Below are 12,145 nucleotides of genomic sequence, written 5' to 3'. Positions count from 1 at the left end.
GCCAAAAGAGAATTTTTCAGGTGCTCCTATCTGGTGGTAGTTTCTGTGTGTGAACGCTAAATCATTCTCATGTGATCGGAAGGCATGTGGCCCATTGGCAACTACCAGTAGCAAAAATCCCCAACTGCTGGAGACAGGACACTAAATGGGGAGGGCTCTGAGTTACTACAGAGAATTCTTTCCCAGGTGTCTGTCTCATGGGTCTTGCCCACATGCTCAGGGTCTCACTGATCACCATATTTGGGCTCAGGAAGGAATTTCCCCTCATGTCAGATTGGCAGTGACCCTGGGTTTTTTGTCCCCCCTCACCCCCATCCTCTGAAGCATGGGGCATGGGTCACTTTCAGGTTTAAACTAGTGAAACTGGTGAATTCTCTGTAACTTGAAGTTTTTAAACCGTAATTTGAGGACTTCAGTATCTCAACCAGAGGTTATGGGTCTATTACAGGAGTGGGTGGGTGTGGTTCTATGGCCTGCAATATGTAGAAGGTCAGACTAGATGATTATGATGGTCCCTTCTGAACTTAAAATCTATGAGTCTATGAGAGGGATTGAAATCCACAGAGAAGAGAAAATAGAGAGGGACAGTGCTGAATTTTTAATCTCAGAAATCCTGTCAACTTTTTACTACCTATCACCAATATTATTTTTTACATTGTGATTCTTCTTATTCACTTTGTAATAAGTACTTAAAGGATAGATTTTTAAAATTATATTTAATGGTGATGAAGATGGTGTAATGTAGTGGAGGTCTGACACTGGAAAAAGATCTTTGTATGACTTTTTTTTCTTTTGGAGAGATGCTCCAACAAAGACATGTTAAAAGCATTAGAGAAGGCTGAAGGGAACATCTTAGGGAAGATTTGGTTAAAACACTGACCTCACCTATTGGGTTTAATGATTTTTTCAGGGTCTGCCCATTGGGCTAAGATCAGAGTTGCCTAAACATATAGATAAATACTCCCTGTCCATCACTAAGTACCAACTCTTGTAACTTCTCCAGCCATGAGACATCAGGGTCATTGGTACCAAGCTTTATGTGATAACCTGGGGATAGCACTGTTAGCATTACTTCAGAAAGTAGCTGTAACTGAGACACATAATGTTGAAAATCTACCAGTGAAGCTACCATGTGAAAAAGGCTCATTCATACCTCACACCATCATGACTTTGGGGCAGGAGGAGGAAGAGATCTTAATACTGATGCAAAAATGATTTTAATAAAATTATTATAACTTATTTTTAAGTCATTACCACCTTATTTGCACCCTGTGTGGAATATTAAGATATACAAGCGTGTTATAGTCATGATGCTGGGAAATATAAAATACATATATTTTGCTAATTATATTACAATATGTTGAATCAAATAAATTCCAGAAGGTTTCTGCTTTGATCTCCCAAGGGCAAGCAAACATCAAGCAGACAAACCATGTAAACCTGTCTAGGAAGAAAGCTTATTGTGAAAGGAATGCAGGTTTGTGTTATCAGAGCAATAAATCTAGAGGTAAAGTGGGCCTATACCCTCCCCCCTTTCTTTTCCAAGAAAAACCTGAGTTTAAACCCACACAAAGAATTCTCGGACTTGTCTACACTTACGTCACTGCAGCTACACCAGTGTAGGTATTCCACCTCCCAGAGAGACAGTAGCTAGGTCGATGGGAGAAATCTTTCTGTCGACATAGAGCTGTTTAGCAGGGGGTTAGGTTGGTATAACTGCGTTGCTCAGGGGTGTGGATTTTCCATTCTGACATGCGTTGCTGGTGTAGAGCAAGCCCTAGAAATATCCTTATTTAAACAGGGTGTTTTGGTTTTTTTTTGTAAACACACTAAGGTCTTCGTTCTTTAAACCTGGAGAAAAACTTATGGTGGGAAATGCCTTACAGAAGATACTGCTTACTTTCAACTCATATTTCCACTTAAAGGTGATAACCTTTGCAGTTTCTCAAATGCTTAAGACGGCATAAGCGTCTTTTAAAATATATATATATATGCAAATATTCTGTACCTAAAAGCAAGCCGTCAGAGAATAATTGTCTGATATGGTTTGTATATGATATGAATATTAAAATGTTTTATATACAAATATCGCTATGCCATTTGATTCTAGACTAATACTAATATAAGAAGCCACTTAAGTATAGAATATTTGTACTAATGGGGAATTAATTCATCAGTTACTGGAAGTCTAAAGCAAACCCTCATCCAATTCAGGAAGACAAGACAATCTTCATTCCAAAAATTGTTATGCAGAGTCAGAAACTTAGGCTACAGACTTTCTAAAAGTTATTTTAATTAAAAATACTATTTTTTGAACTAAAAGTTCTTCCATAAAAATAAGAGTGCTTGGATTTTTTGAAAAACAAATTTTCTTTCCTGTCAAACACTAATAAAAGTACAATAATAATAAAAAAAAAACCCTGAGAAAAATTGACAAAATCAAAAGAATGAGTTAAAATGAACTTTAAAAATTATCTGGATCTTTCTTGCCACAAGACGAACAAAGTCAATTAAAGAAATGTTTCATATTCTTTAAACAAACTGTATATTCAGGAGCTGAAAGTATCATTTAAGGCTCTAAGCCAAATCTGAAGGCATGGAGCCAATGAAAGAGTAACAACAACCAACTTGAATCTAAACAAAAATGAAAGAGGTGTGTTTTTCTATAATTTCATGAAAATAAGGAGAAGGGTATAAAAGACTCTCAAGTGAGCTCCCCACATTTACAGCCTACTCTGCTTAGACAGAAAAACTCCACAACTCATCCTGTCCATCTCTACGGGCAAGTTGCCACAAACAGATAAAGAAAACAGAAAAGGCCCAAGAAGAAGCCAACATAAGGAAACCTCCCCAAGACTTCAGCATGGATTGGTGAGAGGAAGTTAACTAAGACATTCCAAGGGATTAGATTTAAAATTCTTATAATGATTTTGTTGCAAGGTTGAAATGTTGTAATTTAAAAGACTAACAGTTTCTCCTATTAATCACCAAGTGGTTAGACCAGGTATTCCTGGACAGGAGATGGGACTAGACATTGGTAAACAGGAAAATAGTGGTATTGCATTGGTTTAAAGTTTCTTAATATTGGTTAATTGGCTGGTCTCAAGACAGCCCCTTAAATGACTTTGACCAAGTAATTTATCTAAATGTTTTCTTTGGTTTCATAGCACGCAATTAAATTATTTGCCAAATGTCAACTAGCTGATTATCTATTAATAACCAACAGGGATGTAAGAATCTGCAATGCTAAAACCTGGGACCATAGGGTGTCTGGGCCGCTAATACTTCCACATCGCCATGGGAGGCTTAGGCTGGGCTCCTGCAGGAGGCCAGGTCCAGCAGGAAGTACCGCCCAGCAGGACCTGAGTGGTAGTTCCTTGCAGCCCACTGATTGGCTGGCACCCGTACTTAGGCCAAGAAGTCATGACGGAGAGTTGTCTGAGCAACAATACAGACTGCCTGCCTATCTTGCTTCAGACCTTGCATATGAGAGATCCCAGATTCTAGCTTCTGACCGTGCCTGCCTACTGATGCCTGACTCCTGGTTTGCCTTCCAGTCTATCTAAGACTCTGACCTTCTGGTACCCAACTCGGCCTGAGTCCTGCTCTGATCACTAGATCAGACCACCCATGACCAGGTCATGGGAAGGTCTGTCTGCCCTGAAACAAAATTCCTTTCCCCATTTTTAAACATTCTTAGTTATCTAAGGATATACTAAAGAATAAATTCACAATAATTTTGCGAAACACATAGTTTGGTCTTATCCTACCAAGAGGAAAGCACACCTCAGGGATATAATCTCTGTTAGAAGCTCTCCACAGAGACATGGAAGGGATTGTAACAAATAACTTATCATTTGCATTCAGTCATTGTGTTGTTTTATGTTTTATTTTATTTTCCTTAATAATAAAATAGCCATGTTTAATAACTGATTATTTTGCTTTGTCTTAATCATGGTGACCCCTAAGGTAAGTAAAAAAAACCAAAACACTTGTGACTAAAATAGTGGGAGTCACATCCCTGAGTTGGCAATAAGAGAAAAAATTAAGAAAAGCTAACCGGCCTACCATTTCTTGTTTCTCTAAATTAAATATTGTAAGTAATTTTTAAGACAAAATTATCAGGTTTAATTTAAAACTACCCCTTTCAACACCACGAGAGACCACCTATATTATGCTACCTGCCATTTAGCAATGTGAAAGCAATGAGGTGGCAATGGGCATATATTCTGAGCATTATTGCTTGAACAAATGCATGTGGAATGTCAACCTGAGGAATTTCTCATGTTATTGAACAAGAACACGGACCCTTCTCTGCCCTCCAGCAAACAGTTGAGACGTGGACAGCAAGATTTACTGAAGTGTGTGGTGTTATGTATAATTGATTAATTCTAGTTAAAATATTTTTCTATTCAACTGCGGACAGAGTAAAGCGTCAAAGTCAGAATCAAGTTGTGCAGTCACTGTTTTAAGTGATTAAAACCTGTAAATGTGGGTCAGTGCCCCTATCCACCATCCCTCAAACGCAGTTTATCTCTTTTCCCTGCCTCCAACTATCTACCTGTCTAACTTAAAAAATTAAGCAACCATGTGCCAGATAGCCAAAACTGTGTGTCGCTGCTGCCCCCTCTATAAAACATAATGGCTAGTTGCCTTACTTCTGGTGAGTGAGGAAAGATTATAGAGAGTCCAGGTTCACAGTGCAGTTAAGAAGCAACAACATTTTGTCTTTCCACGGATCTCCTTTCATTGTTATTACTTCACACATTTCTAGATTCCTCCCTACATCTTCACTCCACGGCACTGCTGCTGAATATTAATTAATACTTTGTCCAACTCTAGTCAGCTGTGTTTGCTGGAATATTTCCTATATTAAACATCTGACTGTTAACTTTTTGATTGACTGGAAGTCTGGGTTGTCCATCAATATTCAACGTGACAAATATTTTGACTCCGATCACTGAGATTTGATTGCCATTATCCTTCTCATATGGGACAATGACAAAGACAGAGAGACCTCTTGGGCCCCAACAGTTTCTGAAAATGAAATCGGTCCCATATATCATGAAACTGCAACGCTCTTGGATGACCAGTTGCAAAATCCTGTTCCTTTTGACTCATCACATATTCAGTGAACTTCATTGTCTCTTGAATTACTGCATAACAAATGTGGAGTTCATATGACTACACAAAAGAAACTAAACATCTTTTACATTTTAATAGAAATCATTTCCATTGTCTGCTTCATATGGAAATGGGTCCACTTAAGTGCAGTGGAGTATAGGAGGAAATATCTATTGGTGCACATCCTCCATTAATTCTGTGTTAGAAATTTAGCCCTTACATTTATAGTAAAAATAAAACAAATGAGTGCATGCTTTTCATTGGTTGCCTAAAAGTTTAAATATATATAAACTAATTCTCAACTGGATTGTGAATTCAGCTACATTATTTCTTAACTTCTGTGCTTCGACTATACAACACATCCTAAATCTGACAAGAAGAAAGTCTTATAATTGTTTTTGCATTTGCTATGCATTATTCCTCTGTCCTTTCCTTTTTTAAAAATAAATAGTACTTTGGAACAATTGATTTTGCTAGCTAGTGCATTGATCATGCACCTCGCCTGGGGACAGAATATAGCTTCAAAAACAATAATAACTAAGACAATCATCTAATTTTACTGAAATAAAACTGAAAATGTACACCCAACAAAATCATCTCTGAGACTACTGGAGGTGCATTTGTGCTTGTACTTTATCCTCATTGACACAGTAATCTACTAAAGTTCTTCTCTCGATTTTTCTCTTTGCAATCTGGAAGAACAGATTCACCAGTGATTGTGCTCATTTATAAAAGCATCCAAAACAAAATTGAACCCCAAGGCTGATAAACTATAAAGATGCTGATCAGATCTGAGCAGAATGGACGATGCTTTGGGGCTTGCTCAGCTAAAGATGGCTCAAGAAGACTGATGGCTTTATATACACAATTACAAACTCCATAGCTTTGTCGAATGAATGGGAAATCATAAAATATGTTGCTTGCCCTTTATTAAGTAAAGAATGGTATTGTGTAAAATACTTGTGAAGATTTAGTAAATTTCTGTAATTTAATTCCTGTCACTGTATTCTCTTTCCTTTGTAGAAAACTTAATCAAACAATCATTTGGAAAGAACAATCCAATAGAGTAAACCTTCTAGTCCAAAAGAACAAGTGGCTAATTGATTTTGTTTATCGATAAAAATCAACTGGCTGCACATTGTCCGCTTCATATAAAATTCATTCATTTACAGTAGCTATGTCATAATCGATAAGGGTTTAAAATTACATTTGTTCTCACTAGAATTCCTCTGTAAAGGAGATGCTGAATTTAAGAGTCCGCTACAAATTATATATTTATTTGAAATAATAAACAGGCAAATACAGACAAGGAAAAGATGAAAACGCCAGCGTTTTTCCCAATGAATTGATATTGTAATGGAAACATCTTCTGGCATAAAGAATAGCCCTGTGATGATGACAAAGTTGTGGTGAAGGGACTTATCTGGATCCTGGAAACTTTTCAAATATAAACATGCATGACATAGTACACATTTAAAATAAAGAAACAAACAGGTACTGTAATAGCCTCTGGATACTCCAAAGTCTCTTCCACATTTCCTAATTTCAGGAGTGCACTACTCATTGGATTTGTGAGTCTCTTAAAAGTTGGTGATCTGGTTATGGGGAAATCTCATGCTACCATAACGTCAACCTGTTCTAAACTTGAAACATTTACTTAGGTGAAGAACCAAGAGTATTTTCAAAGTTATCTGACTGGGTTGAAGACTGAGGGCCCCAAAAACCAAGGTCTTCATAACAATCATCTTCTTAAGCTGGAAAAAAGGGGCGACTATACCAGCTTGGGGGCAGATGGTCCCATTTGGGGTCCTTTAACTGTGAAATCCTGATCCCACTGAAGTTAGTGGCAAAACTCCCATTCACATCAAAGCGGGCCATGATTTCACCCTGGAACTTAAGTGGGTTTTATTACTTTCATTTTAAAAATGAACTTCTACAATGAAACTGAACCCAAGATTTTAAAGGTTATTAAATTGAAAAAGATGATAAATGATTAGTCCCTTGCTTCATTTTTAGTTTAAAACTCATTTTTGCACCTGCAAATATTCTAGTTAAATTCAGAGAAGTATGACTTGGAGCAAGGGATGTACAAAGGGATACCTGGTAAATGAATGGGATTGTAGCACAGACCAGAAAAGAACTGGCTCAATGTGCAGTTGCTCTAAAAGCGGCCTACAGGAGGCAACTCTGAGTTACCGGACGAATGTGTCATTCAGAGAAGCTGGTTATGGTTGAATGAACATGTGAATTGTTTATATGCGCAATATTAGTTACTACACCTTAGAAAGGAAGTTATTTCAGAGTGTGTGTTTAAACTTTATTTTCATAGGAACACAGTTCAAATACACTCAGTGAAATAAATTCTTATCACAGTGATTTGTTTAAAATGTTTCTATTCATGTTGGGGATGGGTTTGTGAAATTCATGTTTATGTACAGAATGGTACTTTGTAAGTACGCAGAATACAAAGATATCTAAATATCCAGCTAACAGAGAGGGAGAAGGTTGTGTGGTTTAGGTGGCGGACTTGCATTGAGAAGCACTGCGGGTCTATACGCTGCTCTACCACAGGCCTATGGTGTAACCTGGGGTAAGTTGTTTAATTTCTCTGTGTTACAATCCCCTATCCACAAAATGGGGATAATAATACTTCTTTTCCCTTCCCTTTGTTTTGCTTGTCAAGACTGTAAATTCTTCAAGACAGGGACTCTATCACACTAGCTGTTTGGACAGTGCCAAGGACACCGGAGCCCTGATCTTGGTGGGCCCTATGAGGTGCTTCTGTAACGTGAATAATGACTAGAGCTTGTCAGAAATTATTTTTTCCACAGAAATAGTTCAGTTTTTGGTTTTCCAGTGAAAAATTAAAAATTTCTGAGGAAAGCAGATGCTTTCCATGAGAATTTTTGTATAGTTGAAAAATAAATTCCCCATAAAAAAATTAGATGGACATTTTTTGACTAGTCCTATGAATAACTTTTTGGTCAAATCAAAGAAGTGAACTGTCTTTCAGTGGAAGAACGGGAGTTTAATTGGCTTTGTGGTAGAAGTTTTTAGGAGAAGGTAGACTGAGGGGAGGGTGACATTTGGCATAGAAGGGATGCTTTCCCAAGCATAAGGTGCAGCATAAAAAAAAGCATAGATGAGAGTAGGAGAAGGAAATGAAGGGAGGTTAGGATAGAGTGAAATGTGCGGGAGGGAGAGTGGGAGAAAATGAAAGCAGAAATTGATTTGTCCAGGAACATGAACTTAATGTGGAAAACACTGGCTGGCTAGTTAAGAGATTCACGGGGGATTGATGTGGTCTAAGCAGTGTGAAAGGAAATAGATATCTTTTAAAATTATATATCCCCATTTCTCCTGGGAAAATACTTACTTTCAGCCACTTCCTCTCTTCTTTACTCTGGTAGGAAATTATTAGAGCTGTTTGGAAAATGGAATTTTGGTGCCAGGGGACATTCTGACAGTTTAAAATCAGATTCCTTTTCTAATCGTTGTGGACAATGAAAATATCAAAATATTTATTGGAGTGAAAATTTTGAAGTTTTGAATCAGGAATGTTGAAGCGAAACCTTTTAACATTTTTAACTGAAAGAAAAGTTATAATTTCATATTGATAATTCAACATAAAATGTATTTTTTTTGTTTTAAAGCAAAAAACTGAAACAAACATCATTTTAGGTTGAAACTAAACAAAAATAAAATGTCAATTTGACATTAAAGTTTTTGTTTTGATATTTGCTGGAAAATCAAAATTTTTCGTTGGAACTGACATTTTCTCACAAAATATTTAGATTAAGCTGTATTTTTTGTCAGGAAAATTATATACATAAAATATTGCACCATAGCTGTAAGAAAGTATTTCTGAAGCAATGCCTGCAAACAAAAGTCATCCTATGATAAGCAATTGTACAAACCTATAGCTGAGTGCTATGATTGAGACTTGATGATCAGACACCAGTTTGGGACTTTCATTTGCTGCAATATCATCACGTAGTAACATCCAGGTATTTATGTCAATGTCATAGTAGTAGAATCATTTTTTGTGTTAATGTCACAGTGATACACTTTGCTTTTAGAGATTCTCTGTTCCTTAAAGATTATATGTAGATTATTTTTGCTGAAAATTCCTGCACCGTCCTCTTTCAGAATCTATAAATATAAAAGTTTTCTGGTTTTCCTTAAAAGTATATAGCCAGATGCCAGCCAGATCTTGACTCCCAGCCAACAGACTAATAAACAGTTTTATGTCTGAGCATCTGAGACCATCTACTGTTCTCTCCCAACACCTTTTGCTCTTTTTCAGGGTAATTTAACCCCAGCATGCCTTGTATTCCTGCTGACCGACATACTGGTTGAACAAGTCATAATTTGAAGCTTTTTCTATCAGATCTTCACAAGCATCATAACATATCTACAGCAGTATGAGCCTGATTCAAAGCCCACTGAAGTCAATGGGAGTTTTTCCCATTAACTTCAACGGGGTTTAAATCAGGCCTTCTTTGTGTAAATTAATGGTGAATTTCTTGCTTAGCTTTGAAAGATCTTTTTTTGTGTTTGTTTCCTGACGAGCACTGTTTTGAATACAAAGACTTTAATAAGCTTCTGTGGCTAATGACTTTAGGTAAGGTTAGAGAGTCCTATGACTTTTGGATTTGTAAAGTTTATTTAATGGGGATGATAAATAATATAGCTCCAGAACATACATGAGAAAAAATATGGAGTATATGTAATTCCACAGAGAAAAAGCTTTTTTTTTTTTTTCAATGTGAGACCGAGCTGCATCTTTTATTCTGACTCACATCCTCCATGTATAGTAACGATGCAAAATGAAAGTATAACAGACTAGTATATAGTATACTTGACACCAGATGATTGTTTGACCCTGAATTTTTCCTGCTCTACCATCTATGCAATATTACAATTAAAAAAAAAGTGTTAAAATTAACTATTGGCCATGCAAGGCTAAATCCGTCTCTCCAGTTGATTTTTTTTTAATGTTATGGAACTGTTGATAACACAATGAGATTTTCATTTGTTTTCTAAAAGTTGAGCCAAAGGATGCCTGTAGTTGCTGATGTCACTCCAACACTAATTCAGACGCTGAAGTGAACAATTTTTTTTTTTAAATACAGAGAACTGGTTTTAAAAGGTATGGGCAACAGAGAGCCTCCTCAAAATGTTTGCTTTTTTTTTTTTTTTACTGTTCTAGCTTTAATTCATAATTACAAGCTTATTCCAATCTCTCTGCATTATGAAACTACATTTTAGACCAACAGCTGTTATCTACTTTCACTTGTAGCCTTGGGGTATGCATATTTTAATATTCATTTACTATGTGCCGATAAACTAAATACTTTCTACTGGAAGTCTATCAAATTAATCACAATATCTTAGTTGCTGTTCTGTCTTCCATGTAGCTCATATTTTTTAAACTGGCTTTGTTGTATAAATCTCCTCCCCCTCCAAAAAAGGGGGGCAGGGAAGAGGTTATTGCAGAATATACAACCAGGACAAGTTGATTAAATCTGTGATAATTAAAAATAGAGAGAGAAATACAGTGAAGTCATTCGAGTGACCCAACCTTCTCTCCCCTTCCCATATCTTGCATAAAGCTAGTCTAAACATTGCTATGTTGCCTCCGGCAATATTTTAATAGCTGGCTTTGTATTTGAAGGCTGTGGTTTTAACTGTTATCTAAATAGTATTAGGTCCTCATATGTGTATAATGTGGCTTATAGATAGACATTTTCCAATCTTCCAGGCACAATCGCTTCTCCCAGCACCTTTGTGTTACACTATAAAACATGTAGCAACTTTTGTGCTGAAATTCAGCAAAAGAGCAGGAAATAAAAGTCCCTGCAGCCAATTAAAGTTTAAGGCTGTTTATTGTACAGCAGTGGATAAAGGATGGGTGAAAGACTCTAGAAGGGCAAGAAAATAGATTACGTCAAGGATGAGTGTGGTGATGGAAGGTAATAATGTCAAGGCTGGGGATGCCTAAGTGGATTTCTCATACATTTATATTTTCTGAAGCAATGTCCTCTTTTCCCAGTTACAACTGAAGGGCAGCACTGGTGGACAGCGATAAACAATCGGTGCCTGTTAAAATCAGTGGAAGTTTTGCCACTGAATTCAATGGGAATTGTATCGGCTCCAATTTGCATGGGATATAATATCTCTATTAATAATGATTCAGGGCTAGATCATGCCATTGCATGCCCTCTGAGGCAAGGGGTAGTGCTTGGACACACCACCCAAGTGGTAGCACCAGGAGGCCTGGTGCATCAGAAATGTCTCCCCTGCTGTGTTGGGGAGCTGGAAGAATTTGCAACATTTCTTGAGAGGCTGTATAGCCTACTAGATAGATGACTTGACAGGGACACATAAGATGTGGCTTCTATTTCCAGCTATGCCACTGGTCTACTAACAGATCTTAGGCAGATCATTTAATTGCCTTGTACCTCGGTTTCCCCATCTGTAAAATGGGGATGATGCTACTGTCCACCTTTGTAAAGTGCTTTGAGATCTATGGATGAAAAACAACATATTAGAGCTAGGTATTATTATTTATTGGCCTATGCACTGGGAGGTTGAGAGGGACTCGTGAAATCCCTTAATTAGCCAGAGCTCCTGGGCAAGTAGCCAGTCCTATGCAGTCATGCAATGGTGAGTGGGGAATCCTGACTCCCTTCTGCTCCCTGCATGGCCCTGAGGGAGCTAGATACAGGTTGGCCCTAGGGAGTAGCATCATAGGGAGGCAGTGTGTCCTAGTGAATAAAGCACAAGACTGGGTGTCTGGAGACTTGGGTTCAATTCTCAGCTCTGCCACTGGCTGACCTTGGGCAAGTCACTTCTCCTCTCCGTTCCTCAATTTCCCCATCTGTAAAATGGGGATAATGATACTGGTCTCTTTTGTAAAGAGCACTGATAAAGAAAAGTGCTACGTAGGTATTGTTATAGCCTGTGTTCTACAGAAAGTCAGGCTAGATGATCACCAGGGCTTTGGAGTGGAGCCCGG

The sequence above is a fragment of the Eretmochelys imbricata genome, chromosome 2, assembly GCF_965152235.1.
Source record: "Eretmochelys imbricata isolate rEreImb1 chromosome 2, rEreImb1.hap1, whole genome shotgun sequence".
Taxonomy (NCBI): Eukaryota; Metazoa; Chordata; order Testudines; family Cheloniidae; genus Eretmochelys; species Eretmochelys imbricata.
The sequence above is the reverse complement of the archived record's forward strand: the minus strand, read 5'-3'. Positions refer to the sequence as shown.